The sequence below is a fragment of the Phascolarctos cinereus genome, unplaced genomic scaffold (genome assembly GCF_003287225.1).
Source record: "Phascolarctos cinereus isolate Bilbo 61053 unplaced genomic scaffold, phaCin_HiC Scaffold_4;HRSCAF=312, whole genome shotgun sequence".
NCBI classification, from domain to species: Eukaryota; Metazoa; Chordata; class Mammalia; order Diprotodontia; family Phascolarctidae; genus Phascolarctos; species Phascolarctos cinereus.
In genome coordinates, this window is record NW_027555847.1 from 373,748,681 (window position 1) to 373,775,895 (window position 27,215).

A 27,215-nucleotide genomic window follows, 5' to 3' on the forward strand; every position below is an offset into this window, starting at 1 on the left:
CTGAGGCTGGATTTGAACTCACGTCCTCTTGAATCCAAGGCTGGTACTCTATCCACTGCATCTTCCTTCCATCTCTTGCTGTTTCTGTCTTTTGAGGGAAGAGGAAACAGAAAGTTGGTGGGGAATGGGACTTCTTTCTCCTATTGTGCAGGTTAGACCCCCATCTTCTGCTGTACTTTTTTCCTGTCTTATCTTCACTATTTGTAGGGAAGAGGAGTAGTGCATCAGGGCCTTTTGTCTAACCATCTGGCCATGTCTCATGCTGCACTTGGCTCCAGCCTGATCTCCAGCCTTTGTTGGAAAGCGTGGTGACACGCCCTTAACAGCCCAGTGATTCTGAGCCCCTGTAGACCCTCTTCCATTCCTCAGTCTCCATCACTCAGTCCTTTGTTCCCATCCCTCTCAACCTTCTCACCTTAAAGTTTCCACCGAAAATCATCCAGCCTGTCCACTGTGTTTTCTGGATTAACTGCTCCATAGACAACACGTTTCCTGTTATCCTTAACCTTTTCCTCTGCTACTCTATCCATCTGCTAGCTATTAGTGAAACAGGGCTCCTCTCAGAGGACACAGCTTCCCTGACTGTCCTTTCTAGTACTGCCTGCGCCTTCACTCATTCTCCTCACTGGTTGAGGCAGGGGAGTTGAAATACTCTTTGCCCCCATTGACACTTCTAGTTTCTCCCCTACCTCCATCACTCAGTAACCTTTTTTCCTTTGAGATTCATTAGTCATAGCTATCCCCCAATTAAAACCTAGTAGCTCTTGTCTATGGACTCCCAGGTCACTCCCTTCCTTAACGAGTTCAATTAGAAAGCTCACAATTTTTCTCTCCTTTCTAAATCCTGCCCTTATACTAGGAGACTTCAACATACATACTGGCTCTCCCTTGAACTCCCTAGCTACTCAGCTCACTTCCCATGAGCGACTCCTCTATCTCACCTCAGACACACACAAAGATGATCACACCCTTGATCATAGCATTGCCCACAAATGTTTCACCTTCATGTTCAAGAATTCCAAAATTTCCTTATCTAATCATAATCTTGACTTTTCACCTCTCCCTATTCTTTCCCTTGCAAAATTCTACTCTTCATTCACACCATAACCTCTTATACCCTGACTCCCTCAATTCTCTCCCAGGCCACCTCCCCTAGTACTAGCCACTCTCTCTTTTTCTCATCTTGATCCCTTGGTGAACCAAGTTAACTCTGTCCTGTCCTCCTCTCTTGAATCACTAGCCACTTTATCACATCACTGATTACACTTAGTCAAGTCTCAGCCTTAGATTGCTTCCACCATTCACCACCTTTACTGAACAAAAGTAGAGGAAATCATGCAACTGTTATGACTGGGTTACCTACAAATTTATAATATACAACATCAGCTAGGCCCTTACTGCTGCTAGGCAATCCTACTATAACCCTCCATTATCAACTCACTATCCCACTCACCACAGCAGCTCTTCTTAACCTTTTCATTTCTCCTCAAACCTCCTAGGGCTCCCCCTCTCCCCACCCACTCAGCTGGGAACCTTTCCTTATGAGTTACAGAAAAAATTGAGGTCATCCAATGTAAACTCCTTCTTCTCCTCTTTCTCATCTCCTACCATGCAGGTGCCCTCTACCACTATCTCTTCCTTTACCCCAGTCTCACCTGTGGAAGTGATCTTATTCCTCACCAAGGCTAACCCCTCTATCACTTCCATCTCATATATATCACTTATTTTAAATCTCTCTCTGTCTACTGGCTCATTCCCTACTGCCCACTTGATTTTTTAATACCCACTAACTCCCATCCTATATCTCTTCTACTCTTTGTAGCTAAACTCCTTGAAAAGGCTGTCTAGGTGCAGGTAGTTGGTGCAGTGTATAGAGCCCCGGGTGTAGAGTCAGGAAGATCTGAGTTCAAATCTTGCTTCAGACACTTAGTATCTCTATGACCCTTGGCAAGTCACTTAATTGTGATTGCCTTAGTTTCCTTGCCTGTAAAGAGAATTGGGGTAGAAAATGGCAAACCACTCCAGTATCTTTGCCAAGAAAACCCCGAATGGGATCACAAAGAGTCAGACATGATTGAAAAATGACTAAGCATAATCATCACAATAGGTATCTCCACTTTTTCCTCTCGCTCTCTTCTTACCCCCTTACATTCTGGCTTCTGACCCTATCATTCCACTGAAATGGCTCTCTCTGAAGTTACCAATGAAAAGCTCGAGTGATGGAATTTCTGGGTAATTAACAATCATTGTATTAATTAGGCTAGCAAATAATAAATTGCTGATCAGTGGTTTCTCTCTGTAACCAAAGACAAAAGACCATGGAGATCATCAAATGCTTAAATACCTTTGCAAGAGTGGGCACGCTTGACAGATCAACCCTGATTGGTGAACAATCAAAGACGGGGTAGGCATGTTAATGAGGAACTGGGCCAATAAGTGTTCAGCTCCTCCTGCTGAGAACTTGACTAGATCATGAGACTTAGCCTCCAGCTTAAATATTTGTTGAAGTTGAAGCTGAGTGTAGAAAGGCTGTCTTCATTCTTGACTCTAGCATCCAGCAGAGTGCCTTGCTCATAGTTGGCACAAAGGTTGGGAGGGTGTGTGTGTGTGTGTGTGTGTGTGTGTGTGTGTGTGTGTGTGTGTGTGTGTGTGAGAGAGAGAGAGAGAGAGAGAGAGAGAGAGAGAGAGAGAGAGAGAGAGAGAGAGAGAGAGAGCTAGTACTAAATCCTATTGAAAGGATCTTTGTAAAGAGAGCAGTTGCCCCTTTGCCTCGGTAAGCTAATCCATAAAAGATGCTTAGCACTGATACTTTGTCAACTCAGTATGGGGCAAAATTATGAGGCAGAGTGACATTGTTTTGAGGACATACAATTCTTTAGCCTTTCCAGGAAGGCACTGTGCTTCCTGATTCTACATATTGCTAAACTATACCTTAAGGCCTTCCTTTCACGGGTCCTACTTCATCCCAATCCCACAGTCTTCAGTCCCAATTATTCAAGGCCCTACTGGATAACTTGCTAGATTATTTTATTAAATAATTAGAGCTAAGTTGTTATGGGTGATAACAGCTTCACATGTTATACTTCCTTAGCAGCCCCTGCCCCTGGCACCTCTCCCTCCCTCTGATTAACAAGGTGGAGAGTGGACATTGGAGAACTCCTCCTAGATCCTCTATTTAAGGTGAGGGCCCAGGGCAGCCAACTCTTTATTTCCTATCTGGCAGCAGGACTTTATCATGTTCCTATGTCAAATGCCTTCCCTCTCCCTACCTGCCCCAGCTTTTTACCTTCTTTTTATGTGTTTTCTTCCTCTCTGTTAGATTGGGAGCTCCTTGAGGGCAAGGACTGTCTTTTGTTTTTCTTTGGATCCCCAGCATTTAGCACAATGTCTGTCACACAGTAGGAGCTTAATAAATGCTTACTGATGGACCCATCTGTTACTCTTAGTCTTAGCAATACAGTTGCATATTGACTAGGGCTTTAAATGCTTTAAGCCAAAGGAATGGCTAATAGGAATTCTAACCATAGCATGTGGGGAGTGAAAGTTTGGGAATTGTGCTTGATACTTTGGTTCTCTTCAAATTGCTCCTAGCAGGACAGAACTACAACCAAGAATCTCCTACCCAGCAAAACTGAGTATAATCCTTCAGGGGGAAAAATGGTCATTCAGTGAAATAGAGGACTTTCAAGCATTCCTGATGAAAAGCCCAGAGCCAAAGAGAAAATTTGACTTTCAAATACAGGACTCCAGTGGAACATGAAGAGGTAAATAGGAAAGAGAAATCATAAGAGACTTATTAAGATTAAACTGTTTACATTCCTGCATGGAAAGATGATATTTGTAACTCATGAGACCTTTGTCAGTATTAGAGTAGTGGGAGGGGAAAAAATTATATGTATGTATGGATAGATAGATAGATAGATAGATAGATAGATAGATAGATGGCACAGGGTGAGTTGAAGATGAAGGGGTGATATCTGGAGAATAAAATTAAGGGGTGAGAGAGGATTATACTGGGAGAAGGAGAAAGGGAGAGGTAGAATGGGGCATATTATCTAGCACAAAACAGACAAGAAAAGGTTCTTACAGTGGAGGGGAAATGGGGGAAGGAGAGAGGAAATGAGGGAATCTTATTCTCATAGGATTTGGCTTAAGGAGGGAATAACATACACACTCAATTGGGTATGGAAATCTGTCTTACCCTACAGGAAAATAGGGGAGGAAGGGGACAAGAGAGCAGGGGGATGATAGAGAGAAGGGCAGATTGGGAAAGGGGTAATCAGAAGGAGGTACTTCTGAGGAGGGACAGGGTCAAAAGAAAGAATAGAATAAATCGGGGGGACAGGATAGGATTAAGGGAAATAGAGTTAGTTTTTCACAACATATCTGCTATGGAAGTTTTGCATAGCTGCACGTGTATGGCCTGTATTGAATTGCTTGCCTTTTCAGTGAGGGTGGGTGGGGTGGGAGGAAGGGAGAAAATTTGGAACCCAAAGTTTTAAAAACACATGTTTAAAAAAAATGTTTCCACATGCAACTGGGAAATAAGAAATACAGGAAATGAGGTACAGAAATCTATCCTGCCCTACAGGAAAACAGAAGGGGAAGGGGATAAGAGAAGGAAGGGAGAGACAGAAAAGAGGGCTGACTAGGGGAAGGGGTATTCAGAATGCATGCCATCTTGGGGGGGGGAGGGGCAAGATGGGGTGAAAATTTGGAATTCAAAATCTTGTGGAGGTAAATGTTGAAAACTAAAAATAAATAAATTTATACAAGTTGCTCCTAGCAAGTAACTCTATTCTAGTTCCAGCTCTGATAGGAACTTCCTGGATGAAGTATTTTGGGTACTCTGGCCTTCACTTGGACTAGATAATCTCTAAACTTCCTTCCAGTGCACAATAAGGCTTTGAGTCCATTAGAAGGAATGGAATCACAGGATAGAGAGTTGTTACAGACTTTATAGATCATCTATTCCAATCCCCTCATTTCACAGATGAGGAAACTAGGTGAATATGAGATGACTTCCCAATCATAATTCTTACTAGTAGAGCTTTGATCCCAAATCATGTTCTCCCAATCCAGTAGACTTTGTTTTGTTCCAGAGGGCATGACTAGAAACAATGTATAGAATTTAAAAGGAGGGGACAGGGGCAGCTAGGTGGCTCAGTGGATAGAGCACCAGCCCTGAAGTCAGGAGGACCTGAGTTCAAATCCAGCCTCAGACCAAACACTTGACACTTACTAGCTGTGTGACCGTGGGCAAGTCACTTAGCCCCAATCACCTAAAATAAAATAAAATAAAATAAAAGGAGGGGACAGATTCCAACCCAATATAAGCGAGAACTAAGACAAATAACACTGATCAACATCGGAATGGACCTGCTCTGCTTGTCAGGTAGAGAGCTACCTGTCATTGAAAGTATTCAGGCAGAGAATGCATGACCATCTCAGAAATCATGTATATAATCCTGTATATCCATGTATATAATCATGGATATACAGGAAAATAGGAGGGGAAGAGGATAAGAGAAGGGGGGGAGGGTGATAGAAGGGAGGGCAGATCAGGGGAAGGGATATTCAGAATGCTGGAAGTCTGGGGGGGAGGGGAGAGATGGGGAGAAATATTGGAACTCAAAATCTTGGGGAAATTAATGTTGAAAACTAAAAATAAATAAATTAACTAAAAAAAGAAATGATATATATATATTCTACAAAAGGTGGCAGGATGGATTTTCCAATTATATCTCAGATTTCCTGATTCGATGTCAGTGCAGAATCTCCAGACAGAACAGCAAGCAAACAAAGAGGAATCCCAGCCAAGGAGCAGTTGGGAAGAGTGCTGAATTTGGAGTCAAAGGCTGTGAGCTCAAAACTCTGACCTGCTTTTCTGGGAGTTTGGAGAATGATAATAATGGCTTATATTTGTATAGTACTCTAAGATTTGCAAGCACTTCACATTTTTGATCTTATTTGATTCTCACAATAATTCGATGAAGTAGACACTACTACCTTCATTTCATAGATGAGGAAACAGGCTAGGAGAGTGTGATCCTGTGCCAAACAACAATTAGGAATCTGAGTGGAATTTTTAGAAAGTATATTTTTTTACTACCAAGCATTTACTTTTTCTTCCACCTATTTCAGAGAGAAGACTTTCTTTCAAGTAAAGCAAAACAAATTCCCCTAAAATGTGTGATTCACTTGCGCATTATATCCACCACCTGTCTGTCACAAGGTGGCTAGCATTCCTCATTATTGTCTGAATCCAAATCTTCCTCCCTCCAGATCTAGCACCCTCTCCACCCTACCGAAGTCTCTTGGTGCCAGGAAAGTCACTTAGCCTTTCTGGAACCGGTCCCAGCTGGCTTCTAGGGGGCCTTGCACCCAGTGGTGCACCGGAGCCTGATCCTGCCAGCTCCAACCCATGGTAAAGTTTCCAGGATGAGCATTCACACCATGGAAATCGGCAAACGCTACAAATCAGGGCTTTATTTATTGCTTTGTTGACCGTCTAGACTTAAGAAAGGGATAGGGAAAATGTTAATAATGTAGATGAAACGGAAAAGTGTGTCGTGAGTACGTCCTCCGCCCAGAACCGGATGGTAAATATTTACCAGAGCGCAGCCGCTTGCCTGGGCCATCTGGGATCCTGGGATTCTATGACAGGCGCCACGCACACGTGGATGTCTTCTAAAGCGGACTCCATTTCCCAGCATCCTTCAGGGCGCAGAAAGCGGAGCTCGGCGCCTCGTCCACGTGACTCAACATGCCGCGTCTCCACAAGCCCCGCCTCCCCGCGCCTCCCCGGCAGTTTGTGCGCGTCGGCACCTCCCTCGGCCCACCCCCTTACCCCTCCGCACAGGCACGGAGACCTGGAGAGGGAGAGCGGACGGGTGGACGCAGGCTGGCGGGCTGCGAGAGGGAGCCGGGCGACGTGGAAAGATGGAGGACTGAGCAGGCGCGCGCCTCCTCGGGCCGGCGGCGGCGGCCTCTCTGCCCCAACTACCCTCCTCGGAGCCCGCGGTGCGGGAGTCGGGACTCACCCGAGTCAGGTGAGGAGGGAGGGCGGCGGCGCGGCGGAGCTGTCCCTTCCCGCGGAGCCCCTACCGGAACCGGGACCCAGGGAGCTGTCAGACCGCCGGGGGAGGGGGTCCGGGGAACCTCTGCCGAGCTGGGGCTGGGGGGGGGTTGTGAGCCAGTGTCCAGATGTGGGGGAGGGGCTGTCCCGAGGATGCAGAGGCGGAAGGGGGCTCTCAGGAGGCAGACGTGGAGGGCAGGGTCCTAAGGAGGTAGATGCGGGGGAAGGAGGGCCCCGAGTGGTTAAATGTGGATGGAGGAGGTCCCCAAGTAGGCAGATGTGGAGGGAAGGAGGGGTCCCGAGCAGGCAGATATAGAGAAGGGAGGGTTCCAGTGGGCCGGTGTGGAGGGAGGGAGGGGTCGAAGGTGATGGAGTGATACGAGTGAGACTGGATGGAGTGAAAAGACAGGAATTTGGCTTCAGGGGTCATGAGGTGAGGCGAGCTGTAAAGGAGTAGGGAAGTAGGGAGCTGAATTAGTGGTTTAGGGACAATGATAAGTGGGTGCATGAGGATGGTTTGGAGGACACCTCAGATGGGGCGTCAGATAGGGAAGTGGGAGAGGGAAGGAAGAAAGTTATGGGAGAAGAGTAGGTAGGGTGGTTGCTGGTACTGATGTGAGTAGGAAAGTGGTGATAGGAGTTTATAAGGCATTGTTGACAACGTGAGAGTGAGGAGCGGAGCATTGAAGGACTGATTGAAGGGTGATGAAAGGAGAGGTTGTGAGGTGCAAGAGAATTCAGTCAAGGAGAGGAGTGGGGTTCGTAAGGGGTAAGGAGGGACAGTCTTTAGGAATTGAAGTTGACTTTAGATGTAAATGGAGAAAATAATTGATGTGGTTTGAATTAAGGGGAAGGTGAAGTAGTTAACCAGAAGTATGGGAAATATATGTGCCAAATGGAATTGAGGGAAACTGTAAAACAGTAATCTAAGTGCAATGGGGAGATTGTGAGAATTGTTGAGGCTTGGAAGCTGATTTGGATGCAGAGAATTAATCTAGTTGGGCTGGGACGAGAACAGAAAATAAATTATGAGCTGTATTAAAAAATAGATGTATTTAAATTGTTGAGGAAAAGACGTCTTAGAATGTGTGATCCATTGAGTATTAGGCAAGTAGAGAATATAAATACTCTTGTTTAACAGAAGAAAAAAAAATTCATCTAATTATTTCCTGGTTTTTCTAGTTGGTCCTGCTAACTTCATTGTTTCATTTACTTTGTTTACGTAGGCTTATACTTCTGTAAGATGAGGGCAAGAACTTTGGATCACTTTTTTTTCTTAGGTATGAAGGAAAAGCACTGGAGTGAAAGCAAACTGGCACATATTGTGATGTAATATAGTACCTTAAATAGTTGGACACTTTGGTTGTTCCTTTCTATCTTAGATGGTAATGGTCAGCAGGCTAATGCATATGTTGTTTATGTCTGTTTCTCTACAGTTGTGTCTGGAGATAAATATTGTGGATGATTTCTTTCACCGCTGTTTTGTAATGAAAGTGTCTTCTTTTAATTTGAGTAATAGATAATGAGAATTGCCAAAGCTAGTAAAGACAATTTCATTTTTTGATACATTTTATAGAAAAGGAATGAGGAAAACTCTTGAATTTACAGATTTTGAATGTATACAGCATTGCTACATATTATACATTCTTGTAGTTATATATACTGAAATTCCTTGTAAACTGTTAGCTGGGTTGCCTTATGTCTTTGTGGCAGAATGTTTGACACATGTGGCCTGGCCCCTGTATAGAACATGACATTGCAAGATAGATGACCACTTGGGAAATAGTATAGCCCCTATACTAGAGATGAGATAGGAATGATAAGATAACTTGTATAGTTAAAGTAAGAATATACTTTCAAGTAGAGTAAATAAGAGACATCAGCCCCAAGTTATTCTTAACTTCTTCAAGTCTCCTTACCTGACCTGAGTTAGTATAGTTGAGAATTGCTTTGGTTCTGAAAAACCAAGTAGAAAGATAGGCATCAGCTTCTCTTTGCTTTTTTGGCAGGGAGAGGATTCACTGACTCCTAAAGGTGAAAAGATCCTTAAAAAATCATCCAGTTCAGTGCTTTGCTTCCTGATAGGACTGTACTTTCTTTTAGTGTCACCTGTCTATTTTACTCTTAAAAAACCCCCATAGTTTCAGTAGTCAATTTCAATGCTCCTCTTCTTATCGGGGAGTTTTTTTCATTGAGTTTTGTCTGAATGTTTGCTGCTTCTAATTCTTCCTTTAAAACATCTTTCACCTCTATGCCTTCCTCTTTATTCTTCTTGCAGGTAAGGTATCACCACAATCTCTTCCTCTCTCTAGCCCATCATAAGTAGAGCCATCAGGCTAACCTTCCTAAAACATCAGTTTCATCACATGGCTGTCTTGAAGCCAATGGAGACTTCTGAGTCAAGAAAAAGTGTCAAAATTCAAATGTGACTTTCAAGGATCTTTGTGCTCTGGACTCTCCCTACCTACCTTATCTTGTCTTTAACTGGTTCTCAATATAAATTTTCTATATAAACCAGATACTTTTCATAGACCTTCTAACCCATCATCCTCATGTGATAATCTAAGATTTTGCTCATGTTCTTTCTTTCTTTTAGGCAGAGCTGTAAGTATGAATTCTGGCCCCTTAGGTAGGCATAGGTTGGTTGGGGAAGAAGGCTTTAGGAAGAGACCTTGGAGAGGTGCCAGGAGGGCCCTCTTGGAGGAAAGAGCAGAGAGAATCTAGGGTGGGGAAGAAGTCTGAAAGAGTTCTGGAAGATGTTGGGATGCCATCTCTACTACATGGTAGCCTTTACTTTCATTGTGATATATATGAGTTTTTTTTGTGAGCCATTTACCTTCATTTTTGTGAACAATTTAGGTTAGAGTCACGTCAGGGGAATGGTGACCTGTCATTCAGTCTCGCACCCACCAGCCAATACCCCATCCATGTTCCCCTCATCTCCAGACTCCAGAGGGACATGGAAATGGGAGAGGCTGCAGGTAGGAGATAAAGTTGTGAGTAAAGTATTCATCCTAGGATGAATGGAGAACATAAGGCTATTGAGGCAGTGAGGTGTCATGGTCTTGGTTGTGGATAGTGTCCAAGATGATGTAGATGCCAGGAACTATGCCATGGGACTGGTAGAAGGCCACCAGGCATGGGGGCCACATAAAAATTGCCTGGAGAGGAGCGGTGTTCTTCTAAATTTTGGCACTCTGGGACAATGTCTGGACTGTCTTCCTTGCCTAGAGGCAGGGTAGCACAGTGGATAAAGTGCTGAGTTTGGAATCAAGAAGGCTGAATTCAAATCTAGCCTCAGACACTTCCTGTGTGACCTTGGGCAAGTCAGTTAACCAATGTTTGCTTTAGTTTTCTCAGCTGTAAAATGGAGGAAATAAAGCACCTACCTCCCAGGGTTGTTGTGAAGATCAAATGAGATAATGTTTGTAAAGTACTTAGCACAGTGTCTGGCACTTAGTAGGCACTTTATAAATACTTATTACCTTCTATTCCTTCTCTCTCTTAATAGTGTTCTTCTGTCTTCCAAAGCCGATCTATTATTTCAAAAGGCAACTTATGACCTAATTTTTTCCGTAAAGCCATTAGACTGCTCGTGCCATAGTGAACAACCCCACCCTCTGAACTTATTGTTGGTATCCTTTTTTTAACCTTTATTTGTATAGGATATTTTCATTTATTTATTTACTCATAAAGGATGTTCCAAAAACCTTAGTGAATTTTTGAGCATTACTTTTTTAAGCTTTATTTAGCTTATTTATATTTGTAAATAATATGTATTATTTATAAGTTTATTTAAGCTTTAATAAGTAAGTTTTAAAATTTCAGTAAGAATTTTGGAATGCTGTTTTTATACTGCTTTTCATGATTTCATAGTATATATATTTTATATTTCCTTTGTCTCTCCCCACCCCCCAAGTTAGTGCTGTGCAAATAGGAGGCACTAAATAATTTCTTGTTGTGAATAAATGAACTCTGTTGTACACAGCTAGTTTACTCGGCTACAGAGCCTATCTAGGATCTAGGATTTCCCAATCACCTGAAGAATCAAGACCAGCTTGATCTTTCACTCCGAGCATGCATTGATGAGGTGGGAGAAAAGATGGCAGCAACTCCGTTTATTTTTAGCAAAGCACTTACTTATATAGTAAAATAACAGGAACTCTTTCTCAAGTTACAATGATGTATATAACCCATGCTGTGCTCAAGGACAGTGCACATACAGTCCGTGCACATATCTACCACCAATCACAAATACACTGTTAATGACTAATGAGTAACTAGGGAAGTTAGAGATGCATAGAATGGAGCACTGAACTAGGCAATCTTGCTCATAGATCAGTCACCCGAGAGGGGCCTCCACCCATCAGTGAGACCTCATGAACAGCCTGTGGTCCTCTACATCCTTACAGATCCCCAACAACTCCCCCTTTTTGTTTTTGCTGGAGACGGAGCATATGAAGCTCAGTCCCAAGGTCCTTTATCTGATTCGCATTGCACCTGAGCAAACACAGTCCAGAACACAGCATGGCCAGCAATAGCAAACATAATAGCAGTAAAGAAGATAATAAAGACATAAGCCAATGTCCAAGGTTATCAGAAGGGTTACGGAGTTCATCTAGCCAATCAAGTATATGTTGGGCAGTGTTATCTGGCATCAGTAAAGACATTAATTCCGTCTACGGGTTCACCGGATGTATGTGTAGGTTGAATCCAAAGCCAGTTCTCAAAGACTGCATGATATTTAAGGGGTTTTCCATACACAAGCTTCAAATTGATATTCACTTGCCAGTTGGGCATTGTTTGTATTGCCATTCCAATTATTTGTTGAGAAAATGGAAGGTATATGACTTCCGGATGCATGCCACATAATTTTAAACATCTGTTATCAATTTTGTGTATTAAGTCCCCTATCAGGACCATATAATTACTTAAAGTGTTTTTTGACTGAGATGGTAAATATACCCATTCTAAAAGCCTTTGTTTCTGATGTATTACTGCTGTTGAAGAATTTGGGGTGTTAAATATAGAGGTTTCCATGCTTTCATGCCTATCAATCCTGTTTGTGTGTGCTCCAACTACTTGTTCCTGAATGTACAACAATATTTGCTTTGCCTCAGGGGTCAGTATCCAGGGTGAATCTAATTGAGGATCACCTTTAAGGCAATCATACAAGGGTATCAATTTATAATTTGGAATGCCAACCTGTGACTGAAGCCACTGTATATCTCCTATAATTTTCTGAAAATCATTAAGTATTTTCAATTTTTGTAGGTCTATTGTTGGTGGATGTAAAACTATTTTCTCTTGAAGTATTTGATGGCCTAAATATTGAAATGGTGGATGTTTTTTAATCTTTTCTGGGGCTATTTGAAGCCCATGACTTTGCAACAATTCTTGTGTTTTTTGTAAAATTTCTTCTAACACTTCAAGATTAGGATGAGCACATAAAACATCATCCATGTAATGTATCATTTTTAGTTTTTTGTAATGGAATAGTAAAAAAGCAATCTTTTAAATCAATAACTATCAAAGGCTGGAAAGTCATAAAGCATTGTTAATTTTCCTGACTACTTTGCAATAACAAAAACAGATGAATTTTAAGGAACCCAAACAAGTTCATTAGATTTCATTTTGTATTTTTTCAGTTTTATGGATAGAAAAAGCACAAACAGTGGGCTGGAGAAAATAACAGCTCTCAGTAAATGTAAAATATCGTGCCCACAAATTAAGGGGAAATGAATTGAGTTTTAGCTATCTGTTATCCTAGTAGTTTAATTCATCTTAAAATAATTGATTAGTGGTGATTTATTAGACAAGCTAAAAGTAATTAATATCCATAAAAACTGTATGAAACTTATTAAAAATTATCAAGGAATCTTGATTAATTTGTAACATTTTGGTGGTATGCTTGTAGACTGTAGAACAATATACCTAAAGTAAGCAAATGGTGATACCTTTTGTACCTTGTCGGGGTAATTATAAATCTATGAGACTGAAAGGCTTGTTAAAACTTGGGCATTAATAAGGAGAGTTTGGTAGTAGTAGGACAACTGCAAAGTTTATCATCCATATAATAAATTATTTTTGTCTGGGAATATTTCTGACTAACAAGTTTAATAGTGTTATGAACAAAATTTTTGCACATGGCAAGAAACATTTCTCCTTAAAGGATCATAATAGGGAAAATGGGAAATACTGATTTAATGAGACAACCATACCCAAATTCAAACTCAAAACAAAGTTAATTATAGTTCTAAGAGTCTTTTACCTCAAGCAGTAAGTTTCACTGATTATGGCTTAAAGCCAGATACAGTTAATTATTTTCATAGAAATGCAATAAGCAATAAATTTACTAGGTCTACAACATAAGAAATTTTACTTAACATCCTTTCTTTCCCACATTTAAACTTGTCTTGGTGAGAAAGCCAATTATTAGAAATTATTTATATAAAGTTACAATTTCTCAGTAAGCTAAATGAATTGTTTAGGAACTCAATAACATAAACAAATTCTTTTCTCAGAGCAGATGACCTTGGCACACAGCTGGTAGGAGCTTTTGTCAAGCTTACAAAGTTAAGGGAATTGCCTTGTGCCCCTCCTTTTCTCTCAGAAGTAATTAAAAATTCTAGGTCTTAACTTTAAAACAGTAACTTCAAATAACTTAGTTAACAATTTGGTAATTTTCATGAGTGATAGTTAAATTGTTTTAGCTCTAAGCTGTTCTTTAATCATAAAGACAGAAATACCTGATTTTCTAAATGACAGTTATAAAAAATCATAGAACAAGATTAACCGGACCTGATAAAATAATTTAGCTGAATTTACACAGTTATCTCACTACCTTTCAGTTTCTTTTAGTTCACATTTTAATAACATCTAAATTATTAAAAATTGCTTGACATAACACATAAAAGTGTACCAATTTGTAATGAGACTAGATTTTTAAAACTTGAAACATGCATATTACTAATATGAATGAATTAAATTATCTTTAGATTGTGTTCCAATACTTAAAAACTTTTCTTTTTGATCTGAAGAGGAAACTTCTTCTTATCTTTTCCCTCTTTCTCCCCAATCCCAACCTGGCCAGGGTTGGAATTCGAGAGAAAGGAAGAGAATATTTTTCAACGTAATCTTTCAATCTTATACCCAAAGCTTTGGCCAGAGCCCTAGAATGCAAAAAAGAAAGAGAATTTTTTCTCCAAAAGTTTCCAAATCTTTTACTCTCAAATCATCTATTCCTGCTATTCATGCAAACAGATTATATTATTCTTTCAGTCCATACTTTTCTTTATTCCTGTATGCTTAAACTTTCTTGTCTTTTGTCAAATTATATAACCTAAATAATGAAGTACTTTTTCTCCCATTCTCTCCCCCATCCACCCGCTCCCGGGAATGCGGCTGGTATTAGGGAGGAGGAAGGGGAGAAAGTCACTATCAGCATTTCAGAATCCAGTTGCAGCCCTTGGCTGCCTGGCAGTGAAAGATCAAATAAATTATAAACATTAATCACAGACCATCATTCACACAGACACAGACAAACAGAACAAAATGACAGGGAGAATCCAAAAGCGAGAAACTTGTCAGAAATTCCCTACACAAATGAAATAATACTATTCTTATTTTATTTTATCTTTTCTTTCCATGGTATTCTAAAACCAGGCAAAATCTTTTGTAAGGTTTTGGTTTTATAAAAGGCAAAACAATCCGTAGTTGTATAGGGACCTCTCATAATGCTGCTTGAGTCTATCTAACAGCTCAGGGTATGGAGAGTGTGGAGGGAGTTTTGAAGCTTCAGCTAAGTCAGGATGTAACCTATAAGTCTTAGGTCTGTTCTCTCTCTCAGGAGAGCTTGCTCTACTATTGTTAGTTGAGCACAACGAAGAAGTTTGAGTACAGGCAGGGAATTTTCTCTTCTCACCCTGTATGTCAGCTTGCGAGCCCATTTTTATAAGATTGTATATAGTGAAAGTGCCCAGGGGAACTGATTTTAGGCCTTTGGTATTATAAAATTCTGTCAATTGTTCCCCCACTATCTTCTATGGTTCTAAATCTAAACTCCCTTCCCTTGGAAGCCATGGAGATGTTATATCAATAATGTCTAGAAACTCTTATTTTCTTGGGAGTTACCGAGCACCCCTGTTCCATGATCACTTGATATATTACTCTAATATTCTGTTCCTTATCTGAGAGTTTACCTAAACTTTGCCCCATGGCAAGAAATTCTCTTACTACTCTGTATCTTGCAACGGGATGTGATTCGGAGACCTCTCACAAGGAGGCTGCCTGGCTCCAACATACCTTGGTGTCTTGATGTGGGTGGCGCGTCTTCTTGGTCCAGACGTTTCCTGACTGTTTCATGCAGCTGTCTTACTCTCCATATCTTCAGTGCAGCTTCATGGCAGCAGTGCAGCCCCACGTTGGGCGCCAGTTTGTTGTGCACAGCTAGTTCACTTGGTTACAGAGCCTACCTAGGAGCTAGGATTTCCCAATCACCTGAAGAATCAAGACCAGCTTGATCTTTCACTCCGAGCACGCATTGATGAGGCGGGAGAAAAGATGGCAGCAACTCCGTTTATTTTTAGCAAAGCACTTACTTATATAGTAAAATAACAGGAACTCTTTCTCAAGTTACAATGATGTATATAACCCATGCTGTGCTCAAGGACAGTGCACGCACAGTCCGTGCACATATCTACCACCAATCACAAATACACTGTTAATGACTAATGAGTAACTAGGGAAGTTAGAGATGCATAGAATGGAGCACTGAACTAGGCAATCTTGCTCATAGATCAATCACCCGAGAGGGGCCTCCACCCATCAGTGAGACCTCATGAACAGCCTGTGGTCCTCTACATCCTTACAGATCCCCAACAGAACCTTAATGTCATGGTTGGTCCACTAAATTATTCTCATTTCCTGCTCCCCCCCCATGCCCCAAAGACTTTTTCTGTTGATTCATGCCTATCCCTATCTCTAATACTAAAAAACAGTACAAACAAACAAAAAAAAACTACTCTTGCATGATCACTATAGAATGTCAGTCTACTTTTGTTAAGGTCATCTTGAATTCTGTTCCTGTCTCCTAAGATGTTAATAACTCTTCTCAATTTGGTGCCACTTATGTACTTGAAAGTATGGTCACTTCCATCTTCTAGGTAAAAGAAGAAAATATCTCCCTGGGTGTGTGTGGGGGGCACCTCTTGATATGTATACCCTGATTTGAAGCATTAGTCATGACTCTATGGATTACTTATTGTCTGGATTGTGAGATCCAGCTTATGTGTCACTCATTTGTGGATTGGAAGTGTCAAGTCAGACAAAAGAAAAAAAACTTACTCTACATGTTTACAAATTGGATTATTTTAGTACCTCTACAATTGGTTACACTCATGCCCCTTTAAAAAGATTAAAAAATTGACCTTCTTTTGGTCTCCAGCCACTCTTGATTCTTGAATTGTCATCAGTCAACTCTAGGATACAATGAATTGGGCTAATTGCCTTAAGTGCAGAACAGTGAAGGGTTTCCCTAAGCTGCTGGAAGTTGGTCCATGACTCAGGGAGGTAATGGGTGAGGAAAATAAGTCAGTGAACCCCCTAGTATCACACAGACAACTCCATGGAGATGGGACTTTTCTTCCCAACTTGTAAACATCTGGGACTGTTCTTTTGGGACTTCTTTTTTCTTTTATGGATGCCTTTGACCATTTTAATTTTATTTCACCTGGATAAAAATGTCAGCAAGAGGTATAGAGGAGAGAATAGTCCGTAGTGTGACTTGTGTAGGAAATAAGTTTGCTGCAGTGACGTTCTAGTTCAGCAACATATCTTTTACATCTTTTTCTTATGTGTATGTCTTTGATGGAATGGAATTCAATAATTATGTGCCTTTCAAATCCACGTAAATACTTCTGGTTTAGGGACTTTTAAAAAATCTTGGGATAAGTCATTAGATGCATGGTAGAAAGCAATAAGCTACTACTGTTACATGCACTTATTAAGTAATAATAAGAGCTAATATTTATATAGGGTTTTTAGGTTTGCAAAGAGCTTTACAAACATTTTAGTTATTTAGGTACTTCATCAATTCAATTAACAGATTTTAATGAGCATCTATTAAGTATATAACATTTAAGTTCTGTGGGAGATACAAAAGACTAATTTTTGTTCTCTATCTTATGGAGCTTATAACCTAATTGGAGAAGGAATACATAAGCATAAAATTATGTAAAAATAAGCCTTTAAAATACAATAATATAAGGACTATCCCGAGTATAAGCGTTAGGCAAAAAGTGCTATAGGAGTTGAGAGGAAAAGAGATCCTAGTGAACTAGAATGATCAGGAAAGGCTTTGTGGTGGTGGTAGGACTGGAATTGGTCCTTAAAGGAGAGGAAGAATATTTTTAAGTAAACATTTTTAAAATAAAAAAATAATCAATAAAAACAAATACTCAAAGAAAAATGAAACTCATACCTAGAAACAGAAATCTATAACCTCCAAAATACTATTTGTTAAAAAATAAGTATTAACAGAATAATAACAAAAATGGCCTTTTTGATTTTGACTCTTGACCACCTCCTTTTCCTGAATATTGTTTCTCTCTTCCCTTTGCTTTTTCCTAGTTTTTTATCTGTCCATTTGACTGCTTTTTTAACTTTTTCCTTAAAATATTTTTTGATATCTTTTTTCCTTGTGTCATTTCATTTCCTGCCCCCTCTATTGATTGATTCTTCCTGTTCGACTAAGCAAAAACATTTGTGAGAGACCATGTCTAGACAACATATAGATAGAGATGTAACTATAGTATTTGATCCTAATAGTCTTCTACTTTTCCAAATTGATCAGTTTGATTTCATTTTAGTGATCTTTTCTTGTACTGACTGCTTCTTTTTAGGCTCCTTTATTATAGCATCATCAGTCTTCTACCCCTAAACTATGGTTGTCCTCCAAAGTCTTTCTTCTGTGTTGATCTATCTCATATCTGTTCTGTCAGTCAGCCAAAGAGGCATGGGAGAGACAACATGCAGATAAACATGTACATCCAAGGTACACACATATACACACATATTGTAAATGGAAAGTGGGAAGGCTTTAGAAGTGGGAGGAAAGGGGAATAGGAAAGACTTATTCCAGAAGGTGACACTTGAGCTGAGTCCACAAAGAGAGCAGGGAGTGCATTCTGGGCTTGGGGAATAGCCCATGAAAAGGCCCAGAGTCTGAAGATGGAGTAGAAAGAGTGAGTAGGCCACTGTCACTGCATCTTTCAGTATGTGGAGGGACTTAAAGTCTAAGAAGATAGGAAACATAGGGAAGAACCAAAGTGTAGGGAAGAGCCAAATTGTGAAGGATTTCAGATGCCATACTGAAGATTTTATATTTGATCCTGGAAGTAATAAGGAGGCCTCTGGAGTTTTTTGAGTATGTGTGTAGGAATATGACCTTAGTTTTAGAAAATACACTTTTATCAATTGAGTGGAGAATGGACTGGAGTGGGGAGAGACTTGAGGCAGGGAGACCAAGCAGTAGGCTGTTGCAGTAATCTAGGCATGAGGTGATGAGGGCCTGCAGCAGGGTGGCAGCTATGTGAATGGAGAGAAGGGCATATATAAGAAATTTTGTGAAAGCTGAAACAATAAGGTTGGACAACAGATTGCACATGTAGAGTGAGTGGGACTGAGAAGTAAAGGATTTCACTGAAGTTAGTTATCTGTGGGACTGAGAGGATGGTGGTGACCTTAACAGTACTAGGAAAAATGGAAAGAGGAGAGGGTTTGGGGGAAAAGACAATTCTGCTTTTGGTATGTTGAGTTTGAGCTGCTTATGGGTCATGTAGTTCAAGATGTGCCAAAGGGTAGCTGATGGGTAATTCCAGTCTGGAGTTCAGGAGAAAATGAGAGCATCTCTATGCATGGGACCTCTATGTTCAGTTTTAGTTTCTATCCCAGAATTCAGTTCTACATCATCAACTGCCTGTTATATATATCTCTTTCTGGATATCCTAATCACATTTCTTCCTCCTTCCTTCTAAATCAACCCCTCCTGAAAACTTCCCTAATTCTTTTACTGGTACTGTTCTCTTTCTAGTCACTTAGATTTGAAACTTCCCTGTCATCACTGTACTTGAAGTCAGGAGAGGGACCTGGATTTGAATCTGTCATCCAATAGTGTTAGCTGTATGCCTCTAGGCAAATCACTTAAGATTTCTGAGCCCCAGTTTCCTTATCTCTAAAAAAGGAGTAATACCTGTAGCAGCATGCCCCACAGGATTAAGATCCAATAATTTGATAAAGTGCTTTTTAAAGCTTAAAACATTAGACATCAGCTTTATTATTGTTGTTTTAATTATGGCTGTCGTCTGGTCTTTCTCACCTTCCATGTATAATCATTGATCAATTCTTATTGGTTCTATCTCCACAATATGTCTCATATCCATCACTTTCTCTGCAGTCTTTGCCAGCATGTTTGTGCAGTTCCTCATTTCCACTCACCTGGGACTATTGCAATAGCCTCTTAATTGGTCCCTTGCCTCAAGGCTTTCTCCTCTTCAGTCTATTCTACATATAATTCATGCAGTGCAAATACTCTTAAGTCTGATTGTGTTACAGATCTGATTATATCATTTGTGTTAGTGTCCTGGATGCATCAGTGTACCAGTGCCTAGCATAATTCTGGTAGATAGTAGGTACTTAATAAGTACTACTGATTGAGTCATTCTCAGCTCTTCATTTTTCTTCCACTCTCCCTCTCTCCTTCAGTATCCAGTCATTTGCCAAGTCTTGTCAGTATTGACTCCAGAACATCTCTCATATCTATCTCCTTCTCCCTGTTGAGATTATCACCATCCCATATAGGCCCTTATCACCTCTTGCTTCTATTGTGATAGACCCCGATAGGTCTCTCTGCTATCAGTCTCTCTTAAATCCACCCTCCACACCAAAATTATCTTCTAAAGTGACCACATCACTCTCTAACTCAACAAGTGTTAGTGCCTCCCCATTGCCTGCAAGATAAAATATGAACTCCTTAGCTTGGCATTTAAAGCCTAACATAGTCTGGCTATAGCCTGCCTTTCTACATTTATTTCACTTTACTATTTATGCAATCTCTATGATATCCAAACTGGCCAAGTTGCTGTTTCCTGAACTTTGCTTTGCATTTGCCACATGAAGGCCTTTGCACAGGTTGTCTCTAAGGCCTGGAATTCATTTCCTCTGCATTAGAATCCTTAGCTTCTTTCATGGCTCAGCTCAGGTGACTCTTACTATAGAAACCTTTTCCTAATCACTTTAGTTGCAAAGGTGCTTTTCCTCTTCAAGTTATACACTGTGTTTTAAAATTTGTTTTAAACCATTGTATTCCTCAGTAGGACAGAATAATTCTTTATATCTTCACCGTTTAACACAGTGTCTTGGATGTAGTAGGCATATAATAAGGGCTGACTGAATTGAATGGCACTCCCTGTTTAAGCATCTTCAGTGGTTATTTACTATGTCTTGGATAAAATAAATTCCTTAGGTTGTCAATTAAGACCCTTCACAAATTCTTTTCTAATTTTTCATTAATCACTTTCGTGTACTCTGAGCCCTATCACACGGATCTGCTAGGTACCTCCTAGGGTCTACATTTCATTTCCTATCTCAGTGCCTCTGCACAGATTATCCCTCACATCCACATTGCAATTCCTCCTTCCTTATGCCTCAAAGAATGTTTCAGTCTGTTACTAGTTAGTGCAATCTTTCTCTTCAGATTATCTTCATTTTATTTATCTTATGTACAAGAGATGTGGTCAGCTAGGTGGCACAGTGGGTAGAGCGCTGGGCCTGACATCAGGAAGACTTTCTGAGTTCAAATCTGACTAGCATTGTGACCCTGGGCATGTCACTTAACCCTGTTTGCCTCAGTTTCCTCATCTGTAAAATGAGCTGGAGAAGTAAATGGGGTCAGGAAGAATAGGACACAGCTGAACAACAACACTGACAGCATGAGATACCAACCAATAGCATGCCAGCTCCTTGAGGGCAAGGACATTTTTAGTTTTTGTATTTGTATCCCCAATATCTAGCATAAGTCTATAGGTATTAGGAGGCATGGGATAGATGTTTGGAAAATTGCATTGAATTGCTTCCTTGGCATGGGAAGGATTAAGATAGGAGTAGAGAGAATATAAGAGATAAGAGGCACTGTATGAGCAAAGGTAAGAGGGGAAATAAATCTGATATATTTGGGGGATAATAAGTAGTTGTTGTTGAATTGTCTTGTCCAAGTCTTTGTGATCCCATTTAGGGTTTTCTTGGCAGAGATGTTGGAGTGGTTTGCTATTTTCTTCTCTAGCTCATTTTACAGATGAGGAAACTGAGGCAAACAGGATTAAGTGACTTGCCCAGGGTCACACAGCTAGTAAGTGTTTGAGGCCAGATTTGAACTCAGGTCCTCCTGACCCCAGGGCTGATGCTCTATCTACTGCAACACTTAGCTGCCCTGATAGTAAGTAGACCAGTTGTTTAAATTAAAATGGTTGAAGGATCATAGTGGGAGTTAGGTTGGAAAGTTAGGTGGTGGGTCTTGAATAAAGAATTTGGGTTTTATCTTATAAGGCAAAGAGCCATTGAAGGTTTTTTAGCAGAAGGGAGAAGTGTTAGAATGGGGAGTTTTAGGAAGGTCAACCACATAGTTGTGTCCAAGTATGAGAAATTAGAGGTCAAAAATGCTATTAGAAGACCATTGCAGGGGCAGCTAGGTGGCACAGTGGATAGAGCACTGGTCCTGGAGTCAGGAGGACCTGAGTTCAAACCCTGGGCTCAGACACTTGACACTTACTAGCTGTGTGACCCTGGGCAAGTCACTTAACCCCATTTCTTAGTCAAAAAAAAAAAAAGACGACCACCATTTCAGCAATCCAGGTATGAGACAAGGGAGTAGAGTAGTTTAGAGTAGGATAGTACTAGTGGGAATTAAAAGAACAGGTGGCTTCAAGAGACAGTTTGCAGGATGACTCAGTTCATTGGATTTGCTGATTGGCTGTGGGAGCCCCAGAGAGGGAAGGAATAATAATTCAGGATAATTCTAAAATTTAAGCCTAGATGACTGGGAGAATGATGGTACTATTGCCATAAATAGAGATATCTTGACAATGTTTTGTTTGTTGTTTGGGGCAGAGGATTATGGGTAGTGTTTTAGAGATGTTTGATTTTGAAGTGAAGTAACAGTTCCAGTAGCAAGTTGAAGTCATTTATGACTGGAGCTGGGGAGAGAGATCAGGACTGGAGATAAAGTTTTCTTCGAGTCATCAAGTAGAAGTGATTGTTGAAGCCATGAGAGCAGAGCTCCTTGGAAGACCAAACTTTTATTCAGTTCATCCTACCTTTTATTGCATTTTGACTCCTCAGCAGTATCATGTTGTAGAGAGGCTTCTGTATAATTCACTTGTGAGCTATAAAATAAAGGTCAGAAAAATGGAAATTAAAATGGATTTCAATCTTGGCTTTCAAGGTGAGTTCTGTAGTTATCTCTATTTGCAGTCTGCTAAGAGTGGTTGGAAATGCTTAGAAGATGCCACTATATAAAGTAAAATGCAAGTAGATAAGCCAAAATTTACAAATAAAGACAAGACTGAGATGTGCTTTTTGAGCGTACAGATAAGTCTCTTTCTGTGTTGGAGAAGATATTCAAGTTCAGTGCTTTGTGGAAAGTAGACTGCAGAAAATGGAATTAACATTTCCATTTCAGCGTTAAAAAGCCCCTAAATTTCCTTAAAGGATTCTCTTGAAAGTTGAGAGATCCTGTCAACCTGATACAGGCACATGATGAAGTCAAACTTCTTTTTACAAATTATTTTTGGACTAATTTTAATGCATTTTAAGTTGAACCTTACAGAAAAAGGAATGGATCAGTAAAAATCACTCTAACCTTGTTGTACTGTTTGACTTTAAGCTAAAGAATAATAATAATTTTTATAATATATCATGTAGAAATAAGTAGATACGTCTTTGGAGACTTCTGTCTTTAAATACATTTTATGTTCTTGATCTACTTTATGTTGCTGTTCAGTTGAAGTTTCAGAGTGGTGCTGAACTGAACAGTTATTTCCATTCCCTATTTCCTCTGTGTTTTTCTCTGGTAGTTAGGAAAGTGAAACTTAAAATGTTTGACTGGCAGGATCTGTTAAAGTTGTTTCTTAGTGCTGCTGTTCACTGAAGCATGAGTTATTCCAGAGGCGAAAAAAATCAGTGAACTGAAAGTCTGTATTCACTTGCCTACACTCTTGAGGCTATGCTGTATTTAGACTGATAGCTTTTTATGTTCACTGGGCTCATGGAAAAGGTAAAAGAGTGACCTACTTAACTCCTGAAGAACAAATTACTCAGATTCTCACATTTTGCTCTCTGGTATTAGTTGTATTTTTGAGGTACAGAGAGGGTGAATATAAGTCCATGGCAGAGGTAGGAATTAAACTTTGGTCTCCTGAGAGAGTCCTGCTGATCTAACAAAAATACTACTTTCAACTAATAAAATATAATAAGCATTTTTTTCATCTATGTGTTTAACAGATGAACTCTAGCTATTCTGGCCTTGATGTGTTTGTTTAGCAGGGCTAGTCATTTCTTTTTCTTTTTTTTTTCTTTGTTTTCAAGCAGTTGCGGTTAAGTGACTTGCCTAGGGTCACACAGCTAGTAAGTGTCAAATGTTTGGTCTGAGGTTGTATTTGAATTCAGATCCTCCTGACTTCAGGGCCGGTGCTCTATTCACTGGGCTACTCATTTCTTCATGAGATTGACAAGAGTTTTAGAAACCTCTTAATCATTTTTTTTAAATGTTTGACTGTAGGTATTTCAGTGACACTGAAATTCTGGGATCAATGAACTAGCCATTTGTAAGATTTTGTAAAAGTGAAATAGTGTACTCAAATATGTGAAGGGCAGAAGTTGCCATGTTCCTCAGATTTGGGGAAGGATGTAAAAAGGGACCCTTTTTTTTTTTTTTGAGTAAATAATGAAACATGTTACTCACCTTCTAATAGTGAGATGAGAGACTTATATTCCAGAATGAAATATATACATATACATACTTATGTGTATATGTATATGTAGGTTTTATGCTTAACTGTAGTTATTAGAGATGTATGTATATATGCACACATATATATGTATATGTATGTTTCATTATGGACTCTTGAGTTTCTCACCTTACTATCAGGAGATAGGTAGCATGTTTCATCATTAGTCCTCTGGAATTATGGTTGATCCTTACCAGAGTTCCTGAGTTTTTCAAAGCTATGTGTCTGCTGTCTTTGCTCTTTTACTTACACAAGTTTCACTAAATAAATTATAAATATTTTAATTATAAATTAAAATACATTTAATTATAAAGTTAATTAAAATTATAATTAATTGTAAGTTTAATTATGGATTATAAATAATTTTATTCATATAATTATTGTAAATAATGGTCCAACATTAAGCCTATACTTCTTTACCTTTCAGAAATAGAATATAATTGTTATATTTTTTGTTTTAGAAACAATCTTTTTCTCCAACATTTATCCCCCCCCAAAAAAAGATCCCTTTTTACATCCTTCCTCAAATCTGAGGAATACAGCAGCTTTTGTCCTTTATGTATTTTAGTCCACTGCTATTTTATTTTTACAAAAATACTTTGTTATGAACTTATGATAATGCATGAATACGAACAATAGTTGAACCAAACTCTTTAATATCTCTATGGAAGAATTGTAGTTTATATGAATTTCATTTCTTTTCTGACAAGACTTGATTATTGCCTTGTTAGTAACTTTATACAATGAGAAATACTTTGTAACTTGCATTTTAAAAATATGCCAATAACTTTGTTAAAGATTGAGGGTTGTCAAACTGTCTATTTAATTTACCGTGATTCACTTTCAAAATGTATTTTTTTTTAAAGGCAATTGGGATTAAGTGACTTGCTCGGGGTCACACAGCTAATAAGTGTCAGGTGTTTAGTCTGAGGCCACATTTAAAGTCAGGTCCTCCTGACCTCAGAGCCGGTGCTGTATCCACTGGGCCACCTAGCTGCCCCTCAAAATGTATTTTAAAGGTGATAAAAAGCAGACAATTCAGTCTTAAATTTCATTAATAGGATTACAACTATCTAGATGAAGGGAAGAGATAGTCTGATTCTGCTTTGCATTGCATTGTAACAACCACATCTGTAGGATATTTTATCTGACTGGTCAGTGTAACTTATGAGGGATGTTGACAGATTTGTAGACTACCAGGATAAGACTGATCAGAATGGTGAGTAGTATGGAAATTAGATTGCATGAGGAGTAGCTGAAGGAACTAGGCACCTAGCCTAGTGTAGACTCAGGAGAGACTCAGAATTTGAAAGGCTAGCATGTGGGATTTAGAGGCTAGGTGTTAGTATAAAGAAGAACTTGCTGATGGCGTCAGTTTAACATGTTGCCCTTCAAAGTGGGGATATCTTCCTGAAAATCTTGTTGCATGTTTCTTTTTTAAAAATTACATTTTATTTTTCAGTTAGCAAAAATCTGCTCTCTGTCCCTTCAGTCCAGTTGGGAAGGAAAAATAAAACAAAACAAAACTCCTGTTACAAATATATAGCCAAACAGATTTCCATGTTGGCCATGTCTAAAAAAAAATTTGCATTTACTTATATACACATACATATATATATGTGCACGCACACACACACACACACACACACACATATATATATATATATATATATATATATATATATATATATATATATATATATATATATAAATTATTTAAGACTAATGATGAACCATGTTACCTCCTAATAGTGAAGTGAGAGGCTTAGAGTCCAAATGACATATATATGTATTTCATTTTGGATTCTGAGTCTTGCCTCACTATCAGGAGATGGGTAGCATGTTTCATTAGAAATTACATATCATCTATAGAATTATGGTTGGTGCTGAGTTTCTGAGTTTTTCAAAGCTGTGTGTCTCTACTACATTGTTGTATAAATTGTTCAATCAAATATAACATTTTGTTGAGAGTTATACATTTAACTTTGGAAGGTCACCCACCTCTGGAAAGAATGAATGAAGGTGTTATTCTCACATCATGGCACTAAGTTTTGATTTTTTTTTTCTATTTACATTGTCGTAGTCATTATATGTATTGCATTCCTCTTTTTGCTCACTTAACTTTGTATTGGTTAACATGAGTCTTCTATAGCTTTTTTGTCTTCATCATATTCATTTATTTCTTACAATGCAGTAATATTCCATTACCTTCACGTACGAAGATTTGTTTAGCCATTCCACGGGTGATGAGCATCTACATTGTTTCTAGCTGTTTCCTACTTAAAAAAAAGTCTACTATACATATTTTGGTATATACAATTACTTTGGTTTTTGTCACTGACCTTCTTGGGTGTAATGGGATCTAATGGGATTTTTGTGTCAAAGGATTTGAACATTTTAGTCATGTCCTTGGCATAATTCCAAATTGCTTTTCAGAATGGTTGGATCAGTTCACAACTCCAGACAACTCAAAGGATAAATCAACAGGATTACTGAATGAATGTGAAGGCAGAGAGAAAAATAAAAGATTGGTTTGGAATTCTGAATCTGGGTGACTTGGAGAATAGTTGTCCCATTAACAGAAATAATAAACTAAGTATTAAATATGTGCCAGGGACTATGCTAGACTGGGGATAGAAAGACAAAAATGAAACATTCTCTTACCTCAAAATTCTGTCAGGGGCTTGAGGAGGAAGAATAGTATGTGTGATGTAATTAGTATTGTCCAGTTGGAAAAGAAGGTGGAGTGGCAGGCTATGCTGGTGCCCATCGAATTTTAAAAGGCATCCAATAAGGATGCCTTTTAGCAAGGCTTCCAGTGCTTTAGGTACAACTTCTTTGAAGGTTCAGGTTAATTGGTGGATGTGGACATGAATTACCTAGTTTGAGAAGGTTTGAATAGGAGGAAAGATCATGGATCCATAAAGTATTTATCTGGAAACTGCTTCAGTGCAAATATTTGATATTTGAAATTTCCAAAGTAGGTGTGGCTAGGGTGGTAAAATACATTTAACTATCTCAGGATAGAGCCTCCAAGTGAAGTAAGTCAATAGCTTTTACAGACAGGAGTAAGAGAA

At 39.3% G+C, this 27,215-nt stretch overlaps 1 protein-coding gene across 2 annotated transcripts in view; it reads left to right on the forward strand.

Moving 5' to 3' along the window:
- Positions 1 to 6,820: 6,820 nt before the first annotated feature.
- Positions 6,821 to 27,215, forward strand: part of DYM (dymeclin) — a 571,335-nt gene continuing 550,940 nt past the window's right edge. The window contains exon 1 of one of the 2 annotated variants that reach the window (XM_078153263.1): positions 6,821 to 7,052. The gene's annotated coding sequence lies outside the window, so the exon portion shown is untranslated. The remainder of the gene's footprint in view (positions 7,053 to 27,215) is intronic. The other variant, XM_020985814.2, reaches the window with a different exon arrangement.